Consider the following 26,368-nt stretch of genomic DNA (forward strand, 5'->3'; position numbering starts at 1 on the left):
GAGGCGCAGAGGGCTGGCAGTGCAGGGCCTGGCTGGCTGCAGCGCGAGTTCAGGGCACACATCCCACGCCACTGCAGCTTTGTCCCCAGACCCAGCACCTCCCCACCCTCCACCTCCTACCCGCTGAGTGCTTTAGGCCGCAGATGGCGGCACAGCGGACACCGCCAGACGCCTGTCCGGCTTAGGTCACTCTTGCAGTGGCTCCAGCGCACAGAAGCCCTGGAGAGGCCAGGCCATTCATGGCTCTCATTTAAATGAATCTGAGGCTTTGGGAGCATTTGGTTTTTAAATTTGTACTATGGAAATTTACAAACACATGCAAACGTAGAGAAAGATGTGCCCACCAGCCAGTTTTGACAGGTACACAGCTTGGTGAATCTTGTCTGTCCTCACCCCGTGTCCCTCTCTCCCAGGGGGATCAGGGCAATTCCCGACAGAGCATCTTTTCATCCACCCTGAGGATCTCTAAAGGATGGGGATGCTTTACAAGTATGATTGTAGCACTGCCCTCAAGCAAGAGTTAACAGTAATTGCTTAGCTAAATAAAGCTCCCAGCTGTGGTCCTCGTGATGTTGCTGAGTCCTGTTTAGCCAGTAGGTGCGCCAGAAGCGACGGTTCTCCCGTGGGGGCTAAGCCTTAGTCATGGACAGCAGCCTCTCCTTTGCCCCTTGTCAGGCCTGACACCCCTGTGACGGGGCAGAGTGAGGGAGAGACCGTTTGGGAAAGAAGAAAGGAACAGCCCCAGTCCTCAGACAACCCCCCCCCCCCCGGCCCCGGGGAGGCTTCCAGCCGCATTGGGAGGGTCCCACAGCCGGTTGGAGGGGCCACCTGGGCAGGTCAGCCCCTGCAGACACCACCTCCTCAAAACCAGCCATCCCGTGCTAGCCTGGCCCAGAAACGTAAGCAAAGAAAGCTTGTTGTTTTAGCCCAGTAAGTCTAGGTATCATTGTTGCACACCAACAGAGGAGCAAAAAAAAATAAAAAAATAAAAAAAATAAAAAAAAAAATTCAGTGTTCTGGATTCCCCAAAGAGCCCAAATGACACTTTTTCTTTGTTTGGATGGGAGGGTGTGATGGGTTGATGTGTCTGGTGAGTCTGCAAGTCACACATGCGTCCTTCACAGGGAGCCCTGCTCCCTCCTGAAGGTCAGTCTTTTACCTTCCCACTGGCAGCGCTCCTGGGGGTCATCTCAGGGGCTGACCACCTCCGGTGTAGACCTGGAAATCTGACCCTATGCCCGACTTCTGGGCAAATGAGGAGGATGGCTGGAGGCTCCTTTCTCTCCATGAGGGCTCCGGAGACCTACCCCCTCCCCCAGCCGGGCCCACTGGTCCTCCCAGCAGGGAGGGGAGGGCCATGGTGACCTCCACCCCAGGCAGGGCTGTTCCCAGGCCCAGGGAAACCTGAAACCTTGTGTCCAAGTTCTTCCTTGAAACCTTAACTCCCACGGAGGCGCCGGTGTCAGCGGGGGTCCTTTGGGAGGAGAAGAGGTCCTGAGGTCAGCCGGCATGAAGCCAGTGTCCTTGCACACAGGCTGGAGAGCTGGCTAGAAGGTGGCCTCGCTCTGTGATCGCGGGTACTCACCCTGCCTGAGGGTACTGGCGGGGGGCGATCGCTGGTGGGGGGGCTTGGTGAGCAGGTAAGGGTCTGCGAGAGGGTGGGGGAGGGAAGGGGAGGAAAGTGGGGGGAGGGGAGAGGGAAGTTCCTTGGTGGTGGGGAAAGTCCCTGAGAGAGTCCGCAGGAGGGTCAGTGCTCAGGGGAGGGTTGGCTGGCGGGGGGGGGGGGGGGGGGGGGGTTGGAGTTCGCTGTGGGGGAGGGTCTGCAGGAGGGCTCGCTGAAGGCGGCTGGAGGAGGGGTTAGGGTCCGTGCATGGAGGAGGGGGAGAGAGTTCGCTGGGAGGGGGAGGTAGGGTCCCTGCGCGGGGGAGGGTTCGCTGGGGGGTAGGGTCCGCAGCAGGGCTCGCTGTGGCGGGGGGGGGGGGGGGGGTTCTGCTGGGCGGCTGGAGGGGGGCAGGGTCCGTGCACCTGGGCAGGGGTAGGATCCGTGCAGGGGGCTCGGGTTCGCTGGGGGATGGGACAGGGTTGGTGGGACGGTCGGTGCATGGGGAAGGGCCCACACAAGGGCTCGCTGCAGGGGAGGGTCCGCGGGGGGGGGGGGCTTCGTGCGTGGAGGGGGGGACGGGAGGAGGCGGGGAGGAAGCATCTGCTTGCGGGAGGGTCTGTAGCCTCCTGGCCGGGATTGGACGGAGCGGGTGTAGACTGCCCCAAGACCGCTGGCTCGGGCGTCTCTGACACGGGCAGGAGGGGACAGGAGGGGACAGGAGGGTCAGGGCCCTGGGCCCGTGAAGCCCCCCCCCCCCGCCCCCAGCAGTGGGTTCGGCTCCCGGAATTTCCCGGGGGTGGGGGTGGGGGTGGGCGCACCGCGGCTCCCGGGCACCAAGCGGCCGGCGGAAGGCAGTCCTGGCCCCTGCGCGCACCTGTGCACGCGTCCTGGGGCCTCGGATCTCCCGGTGGGGGTGGTCACCAGGCTGGTGTCTCCTCCTGGGAGATTAACAGCGACAGCCCCTGCCACCATCTCCCCGAGCAACCCCCCACCCCACCCTATTAAAATATTTTATTTATTTATTCATGAAAGAGAGAGAGAGAGAGAGGCAGAGACACAGGCAGAGGGAGAAGCAGGCTCCATGCAGGGAGCCCGACGTGGGACTCGATCCCAGGACCCCAGGATCACGCCATGGGCAGAAGGCAGGTGCTCAACCCCTGAGCCACCCGGGAATCCCAAGTCTTCTCTTAAGGGACGCTGACCTCCCTAGGGAACCGTGCGCCCAGGTCCATCACCGGAAAGGCCGAGCGCGCGTCCTGTCCACCTGTCCCCCCCCCCCCCCCCCCCCCCCGGAGCGCGCTCCTCTGCGTCAGGTGGAGAAGCGGGCTTCACGCTAGGGCACACGGTCATCACCCACTGGATTCTTTTTTTTTTTTTTTTACCCACTGGATTCTGATTCAGTGTGACTCTCTGGTACCCAGAGTTCTCTAGAAGTCTGAGCTCCAACGTTTCAGGGCTGCAGTGGGAGCTCTGCCCTCCTGCAGAGTAGAGTGGGCCGCAGGGATCAGCACACCCCACCAAGTGAGAAAATTTGGAATGACATGTGCCCTGGATCAGGCTTCTGTTGTTGCTGTAAAGAAATAACTGAACCGGAGAGCCTGGGAGGCTCAGGGCAAGACCTCAGAGTCCTGGGGTCAGCCTCAGCTGCTCAGCGGGGAGTCTGCTTCTCCCTCTCCCTCTGCTGCTCCCCCTGCTTGTGCTCTTTCTCTCTCTTTGGCTCACTCTCTTTCTCAAGTAAATAAATAAAATCTTAAAAAAAAACAACAACCCAAAAACCTAACAAATATTACTGGCTTAAAACAACGTGATTTTATTATACTGCCAGAAATCAGAAACCTAAAGTGAGGGCCAATTCCATCAGAGGCTCCAGGGCAGAGTCTGTTTCCTGACAGTTGTTGGGCTTCTGGGTCGACTGATTCCTTGGCTGGTGGTCACTCCCTCTTCACAGCTAGCTGCGCAGTATTACCTCTTTTCTCTGGACTCTGCCCCCACGCATCTCCTTTCTTACACTCAGACCCTCCTACCTCCCCTTACAATGACCCTGTGGGTGCGCTGGGCCTGGGAGATGCTGTGGCCTCAGCCCCCAGGCACCCCGAGAAAGAGCCTGGGGCCAGAGGGCCGAGGCCTGGGACTCCAGCCAAGATGGGAAGGCTTGCAGAAGGAGCACAGGGGTCAGAGCAGAACTTCCCCAGCTCCACCCCTGCATCTGTGCCAGTGCTGAGGCCTGAATATGAATCTTACTTGAACATGCCCATCTCGAGGAGAAAGAGAAGTCACTGTTTCAGTGACTGTTACAGCTGAGGAGACTATTACGGGCTTCCACGTGGGGTCACGCTCTGGCGTAGAGGCAGAACTCAGAGGGCTTGGTGTGGGCCTGGCAGGCGTGCGGTCCCGATGGAGCCAGGGGCACAGGCAGGACGGTCCCTCAGGGGTGCTGCCTCTGAGCCCCTTCTCCTGGGACCGGTGCTTAGGAGAGTGCTCTGGGGAACCACATCACGAGGCAGCAGGGATTCAGGACTAGGGCACCTGGTTCTTTGGGTCCTGGGGAAAGGCTGACCTGCCCAGCTGGTCCTGCTGAATCTGAGCCACCCACACCCTCAGCTGACTGGAATTTGCCCCTGAGGTCATTTCTGTTTAATTCTGTTTTTGTTTTTTTTTTCAACCACATTGTCTTACACATTTATTTTTTATTTCTTAAAGATTATATTTATTTATTCATGAGAGACACACAGAGAGAGGCAGAGACACAGGCAGAGGGAGAAGCAGGCTCCATGTAGGGAGCCCCATGTGGGACTCGAACCTGGGACTCCAGGATCACGCCCTGGGCTGAAGGCAGGCGCCCAACCACTGAGCCACCCAGGCATCCCTGTCGTATACATCTAACAAGTATTAAGAAATCTGTTGTTTTATTATGTAAAGAAGCCAGATTAGCTTTTTTCTCTTTTTCTTTTTTCAAAGATTTTATTTATTCATGAAAGACACAGAGAGAGAGAGGCAGAGACATAGGCAGAGAGAGAAGCAGGCTCCACGCAGGGAGACCGATGCGGGACTCGATCCCAGGACTCCAGGATCACGTCCTGGGCCAAAGGCAGGCACTCAACTGCTGAGCCACCCAGGTGTCCCCAGATTAGCTTTTTTCACTTGGAGATAGACATTCAAGTTTCCTCATGTCTTTCAAGGCCTGATAGCTCATTTCTTTTTAGCTGAATAAATTCTGTTTTCTGTATGAATCCATTGACTTATCTATTCACCTACTGGAGGATATCTTGGCTACTTCCGAATTTTGACAGTTATGAAGAAAGCTGTTGTAAACATCCACTGAAGGTTTTGTGTAGATATATTCTCAAATCCTTTGGGTAAACAGGAGAGAGCATGATTGCTGGATTGTAAGTTAAGAGTATGTTTAGTTTTTGAGAAACCACTGAACTGTCTTCCAAAGCGGCCACCCCAGTCCACCTCCCACCAGCGGTGAGTGGGAGCTCCCGCTGCTGCACGTCCTCGCCAGTACTTGATGGTCAGTGCTGGGAATTTTGGCCGTTCCCATTGGGCGTTGGGATGTGCATTTCTCTGATAACTGTGATGTGGAGCATCTTCTCATATATACTTACTTGTCATCTTTATGAATTTTAATTATTTTCCAACATTCCTAGGGGGGAAAAAAGGGATGATTTTTTTTTTAAAGGGATGATTTTTGATTGAAGTTTTCTGGCAAATTGAAGAGGTAGCACATATTTGTTCACAGGGCAGATGGTGTGCCTCTTGAACATTGATACACAAGCCTTCACAAACATCCAGAGAAGGAGTTTCCATAAGGAGACATAACATGGAACATTTTAAGCTCTAAGTATTTTGACTTTAGCTAATGATGAGGTGCTCCTTTAGGTTAGAGAGGTAGAGCATCTTGATTGTAACCACAGGCAAAGGAAGCTTTCTGCAAAGACTATCCATTATAATAAAGAACGGAAGTTTTGAGTAAAATGTTCCCTTCCTTTAACAGAACATTCTATCGATAAATAGAAATGTGTGGGTGGTTTCCCCCTTCTTTCTCTCCTCTGTGCTTTATTTATTTATTTTTATTTTATTTTTATTTTTTATTTTTATTTATTTATGATAGTCACAGAAAGAGAGAGAGAGAGAGGCAGAGACACAGGCAGAGACACTGCACACAGGTGCAGGCTCCATGCACCGGGAGCCCGATGTGGGATTCGATCCCGGGTCTCCAGGATCGCGCCCTGGGCCAAAGGCAGGCGCCAAACCGCTGTGCCACCCAGGGATCCCTATTTTATTTAAAAAAAAAATATATTATTATTATTTACATTTTGGGTGTGTTTATGTGTAAGCAAGGACACTACTCCCTCAAATTTGTTCAAACTGGTTCAACGCTCTGTTTTAATTCAAGTCAAATGCTGTTTTGGAAAGATTTTTGGTGTCATGTGTAATCTACGGTCTAATGATCCAGGCTGATTGAATGTTGAGTAAGAATTTATTTCTTTTCAGGACGGCTGGGTGGCTCAGTGATTGAGCATCTGCCTTCAGCTCAGGGCATGATCCCAGCCCAGGGATCAAGTCCTGCATCCGGCTCCCTGCAAGGAGCCTGCTTTTCCCTCTGCCTATGTCTCTTCTCTCTGTGTCTCTCATGAATAAATGATTAAGATTCATGAGAGAGCCTCCTGTCACTAACAGCCCCACACCCAGAGGGCTGGCCGGCCACATGGTGTCTGCTTTGTGTCCCTTTTCAGCCCCCGGGGGGGGGGGGGGTGGGGGGAGAAGGGAACAAAACGGAACTTTTGGGGGAACTTCAAAGGTGCACTTTGGTAATCAAAAAGAGTTTCCAAGTTTTCCATTAAAAAAAAAAAAAAAAAAAAAAAAAAAGATTCATGAGAGACACAGAGAGAGACAGAGAGAGGCAGAGACACAGGCAGAGGGAGAAGCAGGCTCCATGCAGGGAGCCTATACAGGCCTTGATCCTGGGACTCCAGAATCACGCCCTGGGCTGAAGGCAGCGTTAAACTGCTGAGCCACTCAGGCTGCCCAAAATCTTTATTTATTTATTTATTTTTTCCCAAAATCTTTAAATTAAAAAAAATATATTTCTTTTTATATCATGTTCACTTTTTTTCATGTTCACTTTTTGAAAGTAGAAATTTTTTAGAGAAAGAAGGTAAATGCCACATATTTCAATTTATTTATTCATTTATTTTTAAAAGATTTTATTTATTCATGAGAGACAGAGAGAGAGAGAGAGAGGCAGAGACACAGGTAGAGGGAGAAGCAGGCTCCATGCAGGGAGCCCGATGTGGGACCGATCTGGGGACTCCAGGATCGCGCCTTGGGCCAAAGGCAGGCGCTAAACCGCTGAGTCACCCAGGGAATCCCCCAGAAAGCAATTTTTAAAATGATTTTTCATAAAAAAAATAAAATAAAAAATAAAATGATTTTTCTCTGAACTATTTTTTACACTTGGCTTCCAAGATACCACAGCTCTCTGGTTTTCCATCTGTGTCCTGAGCCCCTTGGCTGACGCTTCCTCTACTCCAGCCCATAAATGCTGGAGAACTGCAACACACAATCTTCCTCTATACCTCACTACTCAGGTGATCGCATCCATCCCAAGATTTTATTTTATTTTATTTTATTTTTTTTTTTTTTTTTAAATTTTTTATTTATTTATGATAGTCACACACAGAGAGAGAGAGAGAGAGAGGCAGAGACACAGGCAGAGGGAGAAGCAGGCTCCATGCACCAGGAGCCCGACGTGGGATTCGATCCCGGGTCTCCAGGATCGCGCCCTGGGCCAAAGGCAGGCGCTAAACCGCTGCACCACCCAGGGATCCCCATCCCAAGATTTTAAATAGAACATTATGCTGACAGATTCACAAATGTGTTGGTGCTCCACTGTTGTCTGGGGCCTCCTGCTGGACATCTCTCACTTTTTTTTTTTTTTTAAGTTTTTATTTATTTATTCATGAGAAACACACACAGTGAGAGGCAGAGACATAGGCAGAGGGAGAAGCAGGCTCCATGCGGAAAGTCCGATGTGGGACTTGATCCCAGGACCCAGGGATCATGCCCTGGGCTGAAGCAGATGCTCAACCGCTGAGCCACCCAGGCATCCCCTCCTGCTGGACATCCTGCCCTGCTCCCTTCAGCACTGCAGACATCGATCGCACCTGCGCAGACCCTAGCCTTAGGAACTTTCTGCAAATCTGACTTTTCTATGTGGCACATTGAATCCAGCCACCAATCTTGTTGACTCTGTCTTCCCCCAAATCCCAAATCTGACCAGTTTTCAGTTCCCCTGAACTGAAAACTGAACTCTCTGTCTCTCTCTCTCTCTGTGTCTCTCATGAATAAATAGATAGTAAAATAAAATAAAAATATTTTTTTTGTGGGGTTTTGCCAATGGGAAGCTGACAGATGCTTTGTCGAGCAGTTTCATGAGGGCCCTGGGGTTGGAAGCAGCTAGGGTAAGTTCCAGAGAGAACGTACAGTTCGGTAGAGGTCACAGAAAGCGAGTGGAGTTTGGAGGGAGGTGTGTGATCGTCAGAGAGGAATGCTGGGCTTTTGTCTGATTTCTGTTCTGGTTTTAGGCAGAGATCAGTGGGTCTGCATATTTATGGGCCGATCAAAGAGAAAGAAAAAAAAAAAAACAAAGCCATGGGGTTATGGAGTCTTTCTTGGTGTATGTAGAGATTCTCTGCCAGCTAGGGGTTTATCTTTGTATTTTTTAAAGATTTTATTTATTTATTCATGAGAGACACAGAGAGAGAGGCAGAGACACAGGCAGAGGGAGAAGCAGGCCCCAGGCAGGGGGCCCGACGTGGGACTCGATCCTTGGTCTCCAGGATCATGCCCTGGGCTGAAGGCAGCGCTAAACCACTGAGCCACAGGGGCTGCCCAGCTAGGGGTTTAGTAATGGGCGGGAATCCTCTTATTTCTACCTTGTGCCACGGTTCTTGGGGCCCCTGGTTTGCCCCTCTTTGAACTGCTGGGGAACCACCTACTATGGTTGTTATCAAATACTATCACCCCGTTCCGTTCCACTGTCTCAGATGGCTTCGGGCTTCTGCAGGTGCACACACCTAGTGACGGGGGCCAGGCCTTAGGTACTCCTACCCCCTCGTGCCCCATGCGCCCCGCACCTTGCTAGCACAGAGCTGTGTCCAGGACTGTTCTGTGAGCCTAAGCTGATGAGCCTGTGGAGGAAAATGTTGATCCGTCTTGCACCCAGATCAACTCCATCCTGAAGTCCCTGCTCCAGGGGAGAGCCGAGCCGGGTCCAGGGCAGCCTTCCCAGCGCACTCGGTGTCGCCCCTGCCGAGAGATGTGGTGCGGTGGCTGGTTTCAGCCAGATGCTTCCCTGGCTGCACAGATTGCATGAAAAGCACAGCTGTGACACTTCGTGCCAAAAGGGTGGCTTGGAAAGCAAACTCTGGAGAGAAATTCAGGTTCAACTTCAGAGGAGCTTGTGGTCTGAGCAGATGTGTTTTCTCCCAGTGGACAGTCTGCAGAGGACCACAGGCCCAGACAGCGTCGTGTGTGAGGCTGCAGCAGGCCCTCCTCAGGGCCCACTCGCCACCCAGGCCACCATCCCAGCCCTGCCCTGCGTGGGGGAGAGGGGACATGGGAGAGGGGACACGGGAGGCGGGGTCACAGTGGGGGTACACAGAAGGGGGGACACTGGAAGCTCATAATGATCCAGTCTGGCCCCTGGGTGGGGGACATGGGAGGGGAGCCCGGAAGGGGGGCACACAAGAGGGGTACATAGGAGGGGGTACCCGGGAGGGTACATAGCTCCTGTGTCCGTGCTTCCGAGGGTGAAGTAGGATGCCCTAAGGTTAGAGTCTGACAGGTGAAGAGCGCGGACAGAGGAGCAGGTCCCACAGAAGGGGCTGCAGGGCCCCTGATTCACGGCGGATCTCAGGGCATCAAGAAGGAGCAGACACCTGAGGAGGTGGCACATGGGGACTCTATGTGATGCAGTGAAAGCAGAATGAACACCTGAGCTCTGAAGGTGGCATGACCTTTCCTACAGGTGCGCCAACTACGGCTCCGTCTTCTGCACGTTGTCTGAGCACATCCTGGCTCCGACCTGCTGTGGGGCCCCCTGTCCTCTGTGGACGTGCCTGTGAGGCCCACGGCCCCAGCCGGAAGTGTGGGTGATGGTGTATTGGTGAATCCACGGAAACGACGGAGGGATTCCAGCTTCCACCCCTGGGGCTTCTCTCTTCCTCTCTGCTTCTTGATCTGGGGCGCCACAGTGCACACACTCACAGACACACATGCACACGCCCACACACCTGCCCAGTGCATGCGTTCACACACACATGTGCACATGCACTCTCACAGGATGCAAGTGCACCCAGAAGCTCCTAGGGTGTCTCCTGAGGCACCGCTGCTGCACCCAGGGCACAGACACATGCATGCACATGCACACATATGCGCAGGATGCAGGTGCACCCAGAAGCTCCTAGGGCATCTCCCCAGACACCACTGCTGCATCCAGGGCACACACACGTATGCATATGCACACATGCACGTGCACACACACGCACAGGACACAGGTGCACCTGGAAGCTCCTAGGGTGTCCCCCCAGGTGCCAAGCTGTCCGTCCCTCCTGGGGTGATGGGTCAGCCCGCACTCAGCATCAGCCTGAACCTGACGCCCCCAGGTTGTAAACCTTACCGATAATGCGCATCAACAGGTGGGCACCGAAGATCATCTTGTTATGTCAGCACGTGCTGATGGACGTCCACACTCATCTTTGAGAGGCTGAGACTTTTGGACACAGTTGTGGACTGAGTTCATAGGCTGAGACCTAACCCGCCAACAGAAGGCAACTACGTTTGGAAGGAGGACCGTGACAGGGGTGCTCAGGGGTTGGGCTTTCTGGTAAGAAGAGGAGGTAAGGATCCAGGAGAGGCCCCAGGGTGGGGTGGGGGGCTCTGCCCACATCTCCAGCTTCCTGGGTCCTGGTTAAGCCGCTCTGTCTCTGCTGTGGAGTCGGTTCGGCCTTTACAGAAAGTCCTTGACTCCTCTTCTGTCCTCAGGTGCTTCCTCCGCCACCCTGGACTCCTCTCCACCCTCAGAGAAGACCTGCAGCAAGGCAGGGCCAAGTCCTCTTGTCGAAGGTGGAAAGGCAGCGTGCGTGCTCCGTTGGAAGGCCCTGCACCCAGTGCACTGTGCCCTGTGACCCGTGGGGGCTTGCAGAGCTTTGCTTCCTTTGGAGGTTCAACGTGGAGTTCTTGGAGCCTAAAGATAAGGCCATCTGTCACTTAGCAAGCACGTTGGTCACCTTCCTTTGTACACAGTCGTCATGACTCCAAAGGGTGCTTGAAAGGGAGACATTGTCACAGTCTTGAGAAACTGTGGGTAACCAGAGCGTTCATTCCACGCTGCCCATGTTTCACCTGGACCTGTGACCTCGGAGGGGTTCGTCCTCAAACTGAGAAACGGGTATCTCATCATCCTGGCATCATCCTTTCCATTTCACAGGTGTGGAAACTGCCTCGAGGAGGCCGAGGCAAAGTCACACAGGAAATAGAGACAAACCCACACATCGCTGTGCCAGGCACCAGGCCAATTCTCACTCTTGGCCTAGCAGAGAGAGCACATGTCACACATGTTCCAGCCAGGACAAGCAAGCAGCTGGTCTGGTCTTCACAGACAAGACACACAGATGGGAGTAGGAGGGCCTTCCCAGAGAAGATAGATGTATGCTGTCACCAGGTGCTGGCAAAAGGCTCCATCAGAGGCCTGTGTGGAAGAGGCTGGGAGTGTGCTGAGGCTTTGGAGCCTGGTTCTGTAGGAACAACAGGGAGTCAAACAAGGCCCTGAGTGGTAGACATGCATGAAGAGAGGAACCCAGAGCGGATGGGTGGTCAGGACAGCGGTGGTGTCTGTCAGGAGGTCCCAAGATGTGGTGGGAGCCCAGTTGGAGGAAGAAGAACTAGAACAATCCATGCTCTGAGCCACAGGAAACGTGCAATGGCATGAGGTTCATTTTTATTTTTTATTTTATATTATTTTTTTTTAAGATTTTAGTCATTTATTCACAATAGGCATAGAGAGAAAGAGAGAGGCAGAGACACAGGCAGAGGGAGAAGCAGGCTCCATGCAGGGAGCCCGATGCGGGACTCGATCCTGGGACTTCAGGATCATGCCCTGGGCCAAAGGCAGGCGCTAAACCACTGAGCCACCCAGGGATCCCCGAGGTTCATTTTTAAAAGGTTTCTTAGCGGGCAGCCCATGTGGCTCAGTGGTTTAGTGCCGCCTTCAGCCTGGGGCCTGATCCTGGAGACCTGGGATCGAGATCGAGTCCCACATCAGGCTCCCTGCATGGAGCCTGACTTCTCCCTCTGCCTGTGTCTCTGCCTCTCTCTCTCTCTCTCTCTCAATCTCTCTTTCTCTCTCTCTCTATCTCTGTGTGTGTGTCTCTCATGAAGAAATAAATAAAATCTTAAAAAAAAAGGTTTCTTAGCAATTATGCAGGTGTCAGGTAATTGAAGGGGTCTTAGGTGAAAAGACAAAATAGTTCTAATGTCATCATTGCCACTGTGGATTTTTTAAAGATTATTTATTCACGAGAGATACAGAGAGAGAGGCAGAGACACAGGCAGAGGGAGAAGCAGGCTCCATGCAGGCAGCCTGATGTGGGACTCGATCCTGGGACTCCAGGATCATGCCCTGAGCCAAAGCCAGATGCTCAACCATTGAGCCACCCAGGGGTCCCAACCACTGTGGATTTTTTAAAGGAAGCTTTGTTCCCCTCGCCCCGCTTCTGCATTTAAAAGTCTCTTCTGTGCTGATGAGAGTTGTGATGTTTGTGGGAGGAGGATACATTGCCTGAATAGGGATGGCGATTTTAGGGCCAACTGGGCACAGAAAGCGCCGGGGTTACGTTCTGCGGAGAGAAGCTTGTGTACAATGCAAACATCGGCATGTCAGGTGGTATATGCAGAATGAACGCCAGAGTAGTACAATCATCCATTACAAACCCTCATTCTTTTTTTAAAAATTTTTAAAATTTATTTATGATAGTCACAGAGAGAGAGAGAGAGAGAGACAGAGAGAGAGGCAGAGACACAGGCAGAGGGAGAAGCAGGCTCCATGCACCGGGAGCCCGATGTGGGATTCGATCCCGGGTCTCCAGGATCGCACCCTGGGCCAAAGGCAGGCGTCAAACTGCTGCGCCACCCAGGGATCCCACAAACCCTCATTCTTAAAGCTTAAAGAAATAGAACAGCATGCACAGCCCTGAGTGTCTTTCTTTGGTGCAGGGTGCTCGAGCGAGAGATCCAGACTGTGTAGGGAGGGAGGTGTTCTAGGGCGTGAGGGGTGCACGTGTTCTCAGCCACACAAGCGTGTTCTCTGTATAACACAATGCATGGGGGACATCTTAGACCTTGTGATCCCAGAATGAGCATTCTAAGAGATGGGCCTCTCACATGGGTAAAAGGTGCCAACTCTGCAGCTTCTAGACCAATCCTCGCCTTTCTGAGAGCCTCCGCTGAGGGCGGCCCATCCTTGGGTGGGGTCGCTGGCGAGCTCTGTGTGTCCTGGGCATGAGCTGAGGGAGGTGAGGGCTGCTCTCCTTCCGTGGGACCCCCGGGCTAGCCCAGAATCCCACTATACGGGTGAGGACACTGAGGCCCTAGGACATAAACTATGATCGCAGCCCTCAGCTTGGGGAGAATCTGCGACAGTGGTCTCCTTGTGGAATCTACTCCTCCTTGGGGAAGACTTTCCCTGCCAGCGGAACCCCAGTGGCCAACGGGGTCGGCTTTGGTCCCTTTACCCAAATGCGGTCAGCAGTGGGGTGCTGGGCCAGAGTCTGGGTGCACCTACTGGAAATGAAACTCCAGTTGCCAGGGAAGGCAGTGACAGTGACTTACCGGTGCTTTCTGGGGTGCCTCCATATGTAGGACAAGTGGGTGCAGGGTCCCTCACTTTCTGCAGGGGAGGCAGAGACCCACCTCAGATCACTCCTCCACTCCCACCCCGCCAAACACATCCTGTGTTACAAGAGTGTTCTTCAAACTCATTCACCAAGATTACTGTCCAGCATCGGTGAGGGCCTATGCTTAGAGGATTGTTCTGGGTGCAGGATGTCATGTGCTTGGGACACATGCGTGGCTGACTCTCCATGTTCTCAGATTCTACTTCCCTCTGCTTACAGGATGAACACCTGGTCCCTGAGCTCCTTTTTCCACTTCAGGCCAATCTGCTAGGAGTTATCAAGGGAAATCCCCTCTTTTTCTGATGTACTACTCACAAAGCATCATGAGAGCCCCAAGCTTCGAGGGGTCATTGTTGCTGCCATGTGAAGAAAGCCAGCTTAGAAACACGGCCTACATAGAGACAGCAAAGAAGGGGATAGACAAATTTCCAGATGATACTGAGCACCTGGATCAAGCCATGCCTGATGTTCACATCTGGACTTTGGGATTACATAGCCTAAGCCATTTATTAAAGATTTTATTTATTCATGAGAGACACAGAGAGAGAGAGACAGAGACACAGGTAGAGGGAGGAAGCAGGCTCCCACTAGGGAAGCCCAATGCAGGCCTCGATCCCAGGACCCCGGGATCATGCTCTGAGCCGAAGGCAGACGCTCAACCACTGAGCCACCCAGGCGTCCCACCCAAGCCATTTTGAATTTGGCTTCAGCCCATCGCAAGATAAAATATCCTGACTGTTGCCTGATGGATCTCCCTGTCAGCACAGAGTCAATTCAATAGTCATGTGGTAATAGCAGACGATATGCAGGGAGGAGAGAGTGTAGTCCTTGGATCAGGGGTGGGAATGGCAGAGGAGCTGGCCGTGGTTGTGCCCCCTGGGCTCAGGGACCTCTGGGCCTGAGGGTTCCATTCCTCCTTTGGTTTTGCCCACACACTGACCCTGTTCCAGCTGTGAACATGCACAAGGTGTGGTTTCTAGAATGGCAGCTGGTTTGTCTCCTGCTCCTCGTAGCTGGCTGAAATTCAATCCACTGAAGTCACTAGAACTCGAACCCAACTGGTACTGTTCTGTGAAGCTGGGACGCCATCCCCAACTCACACTCATGTACATGAGTAGGTGTGTACATGTGCATGTACATTACTGTGTGTGTAATCATATGTATTCAAGTTTCTGTGTCTCTGTGTCTCCATCTGTCTATCTCCATGTCTCTCTATCTCTGTCTATATCTCTCTACCTCTGTCTCTGTCTCTATGAAAGGCAATGTCTTTTTTCCCCTTTTTTTTGAAAAGATTTTATTTCTTTATTTGAGAGAGAGAGAGAGAGAGAAAACATGAGCAGGGGCGAGGGGCAGAGGGAGAAGCAGACTCCCTGTGGAGTAGGGAGCCCCATGCAGGACTCTATCCCAGGACCCCAGGATCATGACCTGGGGGCTGAAGGTCTTTTTTTTTTTTTTTAAGATTTTGTTTATTATTCATGAGAGACAGAGAGAAAGAGAGAGAGAGAGAGGCAGAAACACAGGCAGAGGGAGAAGCAGGCTCCATGCAGGGAGCCCGAGGCAGGACTCCATCCCGGGACTCAAGGATCACACCCTGAGCCAAAGGTAGACATTTAACCACTGAGCAATCCAGGTGTCCCTTGAACCAAAGGTCTTAATAGACTAAACAACTCAGTTGCCACCCCCGCTCATTTTTTAATCAGATTGGGTTTTATTTTTTATCTTATTTTTTATTTATTTTATTTATTTATTTATTTTAAAGATTTTATTTATTTATTCATGAGAGACACAGAGAGAGGCAGAGACAGAAGCAAACTCCCTGTGGGGAGCCTGATGTGGGACTTGAACCCAGGATCCCGGGATCACACCCTGAGCCAAAGGCAGACGTTCAACCACTGAGCCACCCAGGTGCCCCCAGATTGGGTTTTAGCTGTAAGTTGTATAAGTTCCTTACATATTTTGGATGTTAGCCCTTATTACAAAGATGGTTTGCTTTGTTTCTATTTCTCTGTTGCCTTTTCCTTCTGTTGTTTCTTTGCTGCTCGTCATTGCTTTCAGATCTTCACACGTCTGCTTCTCCACAGGACCCTCCCTCCCTGCCAGCCAGGCCGGCATGTGTCCCGGGCTCGTCCCCACAGCTCTGTCTCTCAGGTGTCCTGACCCTCATCACCCAACAGATACTAGGCCACAAGGAATTTTAGTGAGAAACCATGTGTTCATCACTTTTATCTCCCCCTCAGCCTTATAGTCTTTGCACTTAGTGGATACCCAATACATATATATATATATATTTTAAATATTTTATTTATTTATTCATGAGAGAGAGAGGGAGAGAGAAAGAGAGGGAGGCAGAGACATAGGCAGAGGGAGAAGCAGGCTCCATTCAGGGAGCCGGACGTAGGACCCGATCCCAGGACTCTGGGCCAAAGGCAGGCACCAATCCGCTGAGCCACCCTGGGATCCCCTACCCCAATACATATTTTAAATAAATCGCAGTTTGCATCCATTTCTTTTTTCTTTTTTAAGATTAATTAATTAATTAATTTATGATAGACATAGAGAAAGAGAGAGAGAGAGAGAGAGAGAGAGGTAGAGACACAGGCAGAGGGAGAAGCAGGCTCCATGCTGGGAGCCTGACGTGAGATTCGATCCCGGGACTCCAGGATTGTGCCCTGGGCCAAAGGCAGGCGCTAAACCGCTGAGCCACCCAGGGATCCCCCATTTCTGAACAATGTAAGAAAGCAAACCTCAGTTTTTAGCCCGTTTTATTTTTTTAAGCCCACAAATTCTTATTTTTGATCACTCTCCTTATTCACCACACTTACCTTTAAAAAGACTTAACCTTCCTCAAAATAAAATTTACCCTGGAATGACTAAGGTTTGCTACCAGAAAGAAGATCTTAGTAACACACAAGGGGCTGGGGAGGCAGTTAGGAATTTAAGAACAAGTCACACGATAGGTGGTTCCTTGGAACTAGTACCTGGGTCTATTTTCAAAGTTATCACTTGGATATAGATATTCCTATATTTTTTAAAAGATCAGACTTTACTGTAATGTCCCATCTTACCTACTTATTCCTTAATTTTGAAAGCAGCCTGTTAAGGGAAGATCTCAAAAAAATCTAATTGCCAGGAGTTACAAATGACACAGAGCAGTCGTCCACAGGTGGGAGACAGGAAGGCCTTGGCCCCTTGGGGAGCACGCCTTGCTCTACAGGATCACATGTGAGTGCCCTCTCCTTGATAATTAACTTTCAAAGGGCAGCCCGGGTGGCTCAGCAGTTTAGCGCCACCTTCGGCCCAGGGTGTGATCCTGGAGACCCGGGATCGAGTCCTGCATTGGGCTCCCTGCATGGAGCCTGCTTCTCCCTCTGCCTGTGTCTCTGCCTTTCTCTTTCTCTGTGTGACTATCATAAGTTTAAAAAAAAAATCTTTTTTTTAAAAATTTTTTTAACTTTTATTTATTTATGATAGTCACAGAGAGAGAGAGAGAGGCAGAGACACAGGCAGAGGGAGAAGCAGGCTCCATGCACCGGGAACCCGACGTGGGACTCGATCCCGGGTCTCCAGGATCCCGCCCTGGGCCAAAGGCAGGCGCCAAACCGCTGCGCCACCCAGGGATCCCCCCCCCCAAAAAAAATCTTAAAAAAAGATAATCAACTTTCAGGAAACAGGGCTTCAAAGTTATTTATTTATTTATTTATTTATTTATTTATTTATTTCAAAGTTAAACTAACATGAGTTCTCATCACTGTTTGGCACAAACCAGGCAGCCAGAGATTTTCGCATTGAAAGTTTGGTGCTGGTGAGGAGGACAGGGGAAGGAAGTGGAGGAGGGAGGAGGAAGACAGGGAGGAGGGGGAGGAGGGGGAAAGGGAGAGGAGGAGAGAAGGGTGGTGGTGGTGGTGGAGGAAAGACAAGAGGCAGGAGGGAGCTGGTCTCCCAGTCAAGTCAGCCTCTTGCACATCCGCACTCGAGACCCCATTCCTGCTGCTCGCTGGTCCAGCCTTCTGAACCCAAATGTGCGCATCGTTAGCGTGCTCTGTACTAATCTTTGCAGCGTGGGTTTTACCCTGGTGATTATTCTCATCAGCCCAGAGAGTTCCATTTATTATCTCCTGTTCTTCACAGTTGTCCGCTTTTGCTCCACCTCCTTTGTGATGAGAAACCATGAGCAGATCTCGGGGCTCCCAAGTGCTTACTTTGCCCCTGGCCTATGCGAAGTTCCAGCCCCGGCCTCTGCGCTGACCGGCTGGGCCACTCTTCTGAGCCTCATGCCCATGCGTGTCCAGCGCGTGTCTCCACCAGGGGAGCTGTCACTGTTGTGTAGATCTGATGCGAGATATGTTATTGTTGATACTGCGGGGAGTGTGCTTGGTAAGTTTTTTTTTTTTTTAAGATTTTATTTATTTATTCATGAGAGACACAGAGAGAGAGAGGCAGAGACGTAGGCTGAGGGAGAAGCAGGCTCCATCCAGGGAGCCCGACGTGGGACTTGATCCTGGGACCAAAGGCAGGCGCTAAACCACTGAGCCACCCACATGTCCCTGTGGGAGTGTACTTGGAAGACGGTGTGGGGAAACGCACGTTTGGGGAAAATTTTATTTTAAGTGTTATTGGTAGATAAGAAATATGTGAGCCCAAATCAAGCAAATGTGACATGGTCAGTTGAAAATAATTCCTCTTGTTCAGCCAGAATGAGGCCCAAGGAAGGAAATTGTCTTTAAGCTGTAACGTTTCTGCAAGCACCAGAGAGTGTGGGTTTGGAGGGTGGACAGCATCGCATTGAGGGTCTGAGGCGTGCTCTAGGTTGGGCTCAGTGAGCTGGAGAACGTGCACACACATGCCCTCCCGTTCTCCTGGTGGTGTGGTGGTGGCCAGCACAGATGCCCAGCGTTTGGGATCCACACCACCCTACTTGTCCTCCTGATGACCTTGCTGTGGGAAGGGGATCGGGGCCCCTGGAGAAGGGTTGAGGTGCCAGGATGGGGTGCCAGAGGACCGCTTCCTCTACCGGCCCTCGTCTCTCACCACTGGTACGGAAGGTTAGTCCACCCAGATGGGTGGGGGTATACCGTTGGCTTTGTGTCCTTTACACAGAAGCCTCGGAGGCTCACAGGGGTGTGAGTGGAGCAGACTGGAGCAGGAATGGCTTGTAGAATGTGACCTGCCCCACTGTGTGTTGGGACAGAGCTTTGGTTGCAGGTTGAGTGGAAGGAAGTCTGTCCTCAAGGTCAAAGCAGGCCGTAGCTGTGCTCCACATCTCCTGTCTGGACTCAGTCTCGTTCTCCCTTGATATGACTCTGTGGGCAGCTTAGTGGCCTCTACCTCCCCTCATCCCACCAGGGCATGCACACATGCAAACACATGTACACGTAACACACACATACCCCCACAAACAACACCCATGTCTACATATGCCCAGGTGCACATGTGCATACAGACAGACACACAGGGAACACACGTGTGCACAGATCCCCACACATGCTCAAAGCTACACACAAACACATGCACAGGCCACACACACACACATAAGTACACACATTAACACATACATACAAGTGCACACACACAGGTGTCAGAGTTGGCCTCGGGTCCAATACATTCTTACCCATCAAATCCTCCATTCTTCTGAGGGACTTGCACAGCTAATGGGGTGGCATGCTCTGCCCTCCACACCTCAGTGATCGTCAGTGACCCCCACCCACAGCCACGTTGCTGACTTGCTGCCACCTGGCACTGCCAGTTCTGGTCCTGACAGCACGGCCACCGAGGCGGATGCACAAGACCCAGGCATGGAGCAGCATTGGCCGAGGGTGCTGGCTCCAAGAAGGCAGGGAGCCCGCATGTGCTGGAAGCTTCACCATCTCACGGCACCTGCCACGATCCGGATCGTGGAGAGCCAGGGGACCAAGCTGTACACCCCAGGTGACTCAGAAACCCTCCGTCTTTCTATGCAATCTGCCCACTTACTGTTGCATGTCGGCGTTACACAACACTTTTGGTTCATGAAATTAATGTGATTTTCAATAAGATGCCGTATCCCACATTAAATATTTTCGAGAATGGTAGGAAGAGAAACATGCACCAAATCACTGAATAACGTGAAAGACAGTAAGATTTCAAGGGCTGAGTTGTAATGAATGAATGAATGGAAACGTTTATCACGTGCCCACAGTTTATTTTCCAGATTGTGTGCCCATTTTTCTCGGCTACCTCATTTTACAGTTCCTGGGGTTTCTTGTTATGTTATTGATTCTCAGTATATATAATCTTGTCCACACATCTTCATTTCCAAACTAGGTTAAAATCCCCATTAGGACATAGATAGTGGTCTCTGTCTCTCTTCATTCCGAACTCCAATAAAAAAATATACAAAAAAATCCTTTTTTTAAAAAAAAGATTTTATTTATTTATTCATGAGAGACACACAGAGAGAGGAAGAGGCACAGGCAGAGGCAGAAGCAGGCTCCAGCAGGGAGCCCGATGCAGGACTCGATCCCAGGACTCCAGGATCACACCCTGACCCAAAGGCAGATGCTCAACCGCTGAGCCACCCAGGCATTCCTAAAAAATTTATTTATTTGAGAAAGAGCATGAGAGAGTAAGCAGGACTGGGGAGAGGGAGAAGGAGAAGCAGGTTCCCTGCTCAGCAGGGACTCCATCCCAGGACCCCGGGATCCTGACCTGAGCTGAAGGCAGATGCTTCACCCACTGAGCACCCAGGTGCCCCTCTGAGAAAATCTTTTGGTACATGATCTTGTTGGATACTTTACTTTGTCTCATTCAAGGAATTTCTCAGTGGATAAACTATTCTAAGTGTTGAGAAGTGCTTTGTTCAGTGACGACACAGATGGAGATGAGATGTGTGTAGTCATCTCCATCTGTGTAGTCTCTGAACAAAGCACTTCTCAGCATCTTCGACAGTGAAATGAAAATACTAGACACCAGATCTCATAGGATTTCAGTCTCTAGGAGTCAAGGACGGGACTGCCTCCTTGCACAGACGTGTGGCCGCCTATCTTGCCTCCTTAAGGGTGGATTTCCAAGGCTGGGATGAGAACGTGGGATAGATTTAGCACCACCTACCATCCAAGACGTGCGGACTCAGAATAGCTCACAGTCTGACTCACTCGTTGTTCACGAGGTGACAAGAGCAGCAGGGCGCCCCTGTTGCCTGTGACTCTGAGCCTTCCTGTATCCTCCATGATTCTGGAGTATTCTAGAACCAAAAGGAAAAGCAGAAGGACACACATGAGAGAAGACGCTATTTCACAGATGGTCATTTATAGCCAGCATCTCCTCGTGTCTTCTTTTTAAAAACTGAGGTAGAAGATCCTACTGGTGCAGCACAGGGCATTTGACAGCCAGAGGGACGCCGCTGGCAGGTACAGGGAGAGCTCAAGGAGCTGGCCCCAAAGTCCACTGACTCCTCTTATAGATCTCTGTCTCTCATGAATAAAGAAATAAAGTCTTAAAAAAATAAAACAGACTTTATTTTTTTTTAAGATTTTATTTATCTATTCATGAGACACACACACACACACACACAGAGGCAGAGACACAGGCAGAGGGAGAAGCAGGATCCATGCAGGGAACCTGATGTGGGACCCGATCCCAGGTCTCTAGGATCACGCCCTGGGCTGAAGGCAGGTGCTAAACCACTGAGCCACCTGGGCTGCCCTAAACTTTATTTTTTTAAAGTAGTTTTAGGTTCACAGCAAAATTGAGGGGAGGATGCAGAGCTTTCTTTCTTTTTTTTTTTTTTTTAAAGCTTTTTTTTTTTTTTAAATTTTTATTTATTTATGATAGTCACAGAGAGAGAGAGAGAAAGGCAGAGACACAGGCAGAGGGAGAAGCAGGCTCCATGCACCGGGAGCCTGACGTGGGATTCGATCCCGGGTCTCCAGGATCGCGCCCTGGGCCAAAGGCAGGCGCTAAACCACTGCGCCACCCAGGGATCCCGATGCAGAGCTTTCTTGTGTACCCCCTGCCCACCCTCTTCACGCCCATGGTCAACCTCCCACCAGATGGAATGTTTGTGCCAACCCAGGAACCCACACCCACACGCCATCCTCACCCAGAGCCACACTTCACTGCAGGGTCACTCTTGGGTTGTACGGAGGTAAAGTGATGTGAATGGAGACAGAGATGGGAAATCACATTTTGCTCTAATGCGTGGAATCTCGCCACACATACTCGGAGCGTAGGAAGAGGAAGGGTGGTTTGTGTGTTTCTTTAAGCAACTCTCCGACATACAAACTTTCCTGGGGATGAGTGAATTTTCTGGCTCGAAGAACACGGTTCACGTTTGTTCTGCTTTATCCGTGGGGAGCAGCTGACGGTCAGCAGAGGGGCTGCTGCTTCCACGGTGGCTGCGCTGCTCTGAGGAGGTGGCGTCGGCATCAGGGGGCGGCTGCTGCCCCGTAGGCCACTCGGAACCCGCAGCGGAGCCTGTCCCTAACTGAGCTGCTTCGGGCTAGAGACCTGTGCTTGCACCTGTCTGGGAAGACCCCGACTGCGTGCTGAGCAGCAGCTTCCCGGGGGAAGGGTTGCCGTTGCCTCTCGAGGACTCGCTTTGCTCCTGCACCGGGTGAAAAATGGGGGGCCCCTGGGGGCCCATCAGAGAGACGAACCCGGAGTGCTTCCAGGGAAACGGGATCATGTTGCAGGACTATCCTGTGGCCTCCTGCTCCATCTCTGAGGCACCCCTGACTCCTCCGCATCTGTGGGGCTCATGAAGATGCTCCTTCCTCCCAATGCACGTGGTGGCTGTGAGGACACCTGGGCCCCGCTGGAGGCCACTGCTGCCCAAACCACACTCTGCACGTGAGGCCGTGCTGCTGCCACCACGGCCGTGACATGCAGGTCCCTGGCCCCACACTCACTCACAACGTTTCTCGAAGCGTGCATCCCATGATAGGTCCCCGTCCACCTGTCCATCTCGTCTGGGAGCGCCGATGGCCCGTCAGCTTCTGGCCAGGAGCAGCATTTATGTGTTTATTTCTATCCTGTCACCTAGACAGGTGCTCAGTAAATGACTACTGGTCCCCAGGGGGCTTCAGAATATGATCTGACCCCATCCTAGTGGCCAGGCCTCCCGAGCGGCCCACTTGCTGTCTTGAATACGAGCTCCGTGACGTGGGACCTGGGTATTCTGTCCATCACTGCATCCCCGTGGCCTAGACCGGCACCATCCAATGTGGAAGCCATCTGCCACGCGCAGCCACCGAAAGTGGAATTCAAATTTATTAAAGTTGGGGTGCCTGGATGGTTCGGTTGTTTGAGCGTCTGCCTTTGGCTCAGGTCATGGTCTTGGGGTCCTGGGATCGAGTCCCACATCGGGCACTTTGCACAGCAGGGAGCCTGCTTCTCCCTCTCCCTCTGCCTGCCACTCTGCCTACTTGTGCTTGCTCTCTTTGTTAAATAAATTAAAAATAAAACAACAACAACAAAAAACAAACCAAAATCACTGAAGTGGAATAAGAGTAAAGAATCAGTTCCTTGGTCATCTAGGTTGCATTTCACACATGGCCACCAGCCTGGACAGCACAGTCACAAAATATTCCTGCCACCTAGATGGTTTCCGTGGACATCCCTGGTCTTCAACAGATGCTGGGGACCCGGCGCCTGGATGGTGACCAGCCCCATGCCCCTCTAAGAAGAGGTGCTGTAGCCCTTTCCAGCTTTCTTTATGTCAGGATGGATGGTCCAGGTACAGTGGAATCCACACCACTAACGTGTGTAGGCACAACCCTCCAGGGGGAAGGCACGGGGTGCGCCACACAAAAGGGAACTGACATCACTCTCCAGGCCCGAGCTGCTAGCCCAGTAAATCTAGTCTCCACATCTCTGTAAAATATGTAGATTATAAGTTGATTCTATTTCGATTTAATCATTTAAAAATTTCTAAACTTACAGGATTTCCCACTTGCTTAAATATCGGTTTCACACCTTGGTGCAGACCCATGTTTCCTGGTGTCCACTCAGTGAGGAAGCCCCTACCTCACTCACGAGGACTGACAGGGCGTTGGGCCCAACTCTCTGCCTAAATGGTGCAAACAGCTGGAAACCCTCCTTCTGGGAGCCATGCACACAGTGGCTGGGCAGAAATGGAGGACGTGGGTGAAGCATGCTCACGGGTATCTAATTCCTACCTTAACCATGGATTAGACCAAAGCATAGAGCTCTACATTTGTGACATATTGATGAATTTTCCCTTGAAAAAAGATAAAGTATCTCCCCGTGGTCATTTTAGCAGCCAGACATCCAAGGTGGAAGGGCCTCTCTTTGGGCCCTCAGAATGAAGGAAGCACTTGGACTCCCTTCCCTGGCCTGGGGAGGACGTCCTCAAGTCCATCCCAGGTGTTCCTAGGAACTCCTCAAGGGTCGCTCAGATGCCACCTGCCTTGGGGAGCCTGTCCCCAATGCTCTCACACTGCACTGGCAGCCCTTGCCCTCTCTCTGTGTCGACCGATCTTGCTCTTTCCCCCGTCATGCTGTGTGGCTCACACCGATGCCGGGTCCTGGTTGTGAAGTTTGCAGGCTGACTGCACAGCCACAGCTGTGTGATGCTTGCATCTCCCCCCGGCGGGGACGCACTCCCCTTGGCCGGGCCAGGGTCGGTGGTCAGAGTCGTCGGAGATTCCTCCACAGGGGCCTCTGTCTGGTTGGGACATTGGCTGGTTTCTCAAGTGACACTCTCCCTGCAAGCCTATGAGCACAAGGTCCATGGTGCCCGTTCTTCTGGGGTCCTGCTCTAAGGAATGAGCAGAAGCTGTTGGCGGGAAGCCGTGCACAGCAGAGAACAGTGGCTGACATCCACAGAGACCTAGGACAAGAAGAGGGAGGAGAGGGTGGATGGAGGGGTGGGGTGGAGGGAGGAGGGACAGGTATGGGCAGAAAGCAAACCATTTTTTTCTAAAGATTTTATTAATTTATTCACGAGAGACACAGAGAGAGAGGCAGAGACACAGAGAGAGTGAGAAGCAGGCTCCTGCAAGGAGCCCGATGTGGAGCTTGATCCTGGGACCCTAGGATCATACCCTGAGCCAAAGGCAGATGCTAAACCACTGAGCCACCCAGGTGTCCCACTTTGTTTGGATTTTGACCCATAACATCTCCCAAAAGAAATTCGAATGGTAGAACGGATACATTGCCTACAAGTTATATGTAAATACCCGGCTTTATAACTTAGCAGGAGCAGAAAGCCCTCAGCTGTGCCGTGGATTCTACCTGGGTGCACGTCCACGCAGAGCCATGAGCAGTGCTGTCTCTGCACCTCCATATCAGGTGAGTGGTGGGCACACGCTCGTGTGAGGTAGGAGTGCGCGGGCTCAGGAATCACCGACCGGGTCCCCCAATTCTGTGTTCCCCTACGTGGGCCTGGATACCTGGTCTAGGGCTCTGATGACCCCCGAGAGCGCCATGCACACCCTCTTGGGCATGCACTTCCACGGGCTGGTGGGGCCACCATCACACCTAGCTTCATGGCTCACAGTCTGCAGGGCGTCAAGGCTGAGAAGGGGCCAGCTCCCAGGAGCAGACGGGGTGTGGAGCGTGCCAGGGGATGGGATCGCAGACTTCCAGCTCTGGGATTAGTGGGCAGTCCTTGGCTGTGTACTCGAATGGAGCACTGAGCGTGGACGTGCCAGGACCCAGGTAACCGTGTGTCACTGCACTTGCCGGGTGCGACTCGTGTGACGTATTCTAAACCCTCACAGTGGGTGCCTGAAATATACTCTATATTTGCCGATCAGACCTCAAGAAAGCTGGGGAAAGCCTTACAACACAGTCAGCTTTACTTTTATTTTTTTTAAGATTTTATTTATTTATTCATGAGAGACACAGAGAGAGAGGCAGAGACACAGACAGAGGGAGAAGCAGGCTCCATGCAGGGAGCCCAACGTGGGACTCTATCCTGGGTCTCCAGGATCAGGGTCATGCCCCGGGCCGCAGGTGGCGCTAGACCGCTGAGCCACCCGGGCACCCCAACACAGTCAGTTTTATCATCACTCCCTTACTCAGCTCTGGGATGGGGATGGATTTAGGGTTGGCAGCTGAGGAGGGAGATGGACGGGGAGGTCCTGGGGTCAGCCAGGCACAGGGAAAACACCTGTGTCCAGCAGCCTGTTCACCTCCCTCCACCTGCAGAACCTGTTCTCTGTACCCCGTGTGTCAGTTTTGTGTGAATGTTCATGGAGATCCCTTCGTATTTACGAGGAACACATCCCAGAAGAATATTGTTAAAGGTGAGTCCACTGATCACATGGACAGCTGTCCCCAGACCCAGCACAGCTGATGGCTCTGTGACCCTTCTAGGCCCTCGCACGACTGGGAGCCTGCCTCCCCACCCCCTCCCCACATTCACGCCTCCCAGCTGACAGTGATCAGTGGGGTCTCTCCTGAATTGCTGCTTCCACACACACTCAAGTCCTCAGGAGCGCCACGGATCAAGTGACATATCACAGTTGCTGTGCGGAAAAAGTCTTTAACCGAATGGCTTCACAGTGCACTTGGTTTGGATATGTCACTGGGGCCTCAACGACCCTTCTGGGGTTGCGGTTTATCACTGGACTGCCTGACACATGCGCTCCCCTTTCGCTGTCCAAGAGCTGCCTTTGATAGCTATTTGGGAAGGGAAGGGAAAGCTCTCAGGACGGTCCTTCGTGCAGTGGAGGTAAGTGTGCCCTCGACCCTCTGCATCGGCCACCCACACCTGGTACTCCAGAGGCTCCCTGACCCTCCTGGGACATGGGTGGAGATGGTCCACATGTGTGAGGACGGACGTGGATAACCGAGGCCAGCC

General features: G+C 52.1%; 1 long non-coding RNA gene across 2 annotated transcripts; it reads left to right on the top strand.

Moving 5' to 3' along the window:
* The first annotated feature begins 1,166 nt into the window (after nt 1-1,166).
* On the top strand, nt 1,167-19,888 carry LOC140616076 (uncharacterized). Of its 2 annotated transcripts, XR_012016583.1 has the most exons (4): nt 1,174-1,577; nt 9,639-10,509; nt 10,655-11,601; nt 17,692-19,888. It is a non-coding gene; the product is annotated as an uncharacterized lncRNA (long non-coding RNA). The 2 variants fall into 2 exon arrangements; XR_012016582.1 differs by lacking the exon at nt 17,692-19,888 and having other exon boundaries at nt 1,167-1,577; nt 10,655-11,667.
* The last annotated feature ends 6,480 nt before the right edge of the window (nt 19,889-26,368 follow it).

The sequence above is a fragment of the Canis lupus genome, chromosome 24, assembly GCF_048164855.1.
Source record: "Canis lupus baileyi chromosome 24, mCanLup2.hap1, whole genome shotgun sequence".
Taxonomy (NCBI): Eukaryota; Metazoa; Chordata; class Mammalia; order Carnivora; family Canidae; genus Canis; species Canis lupus.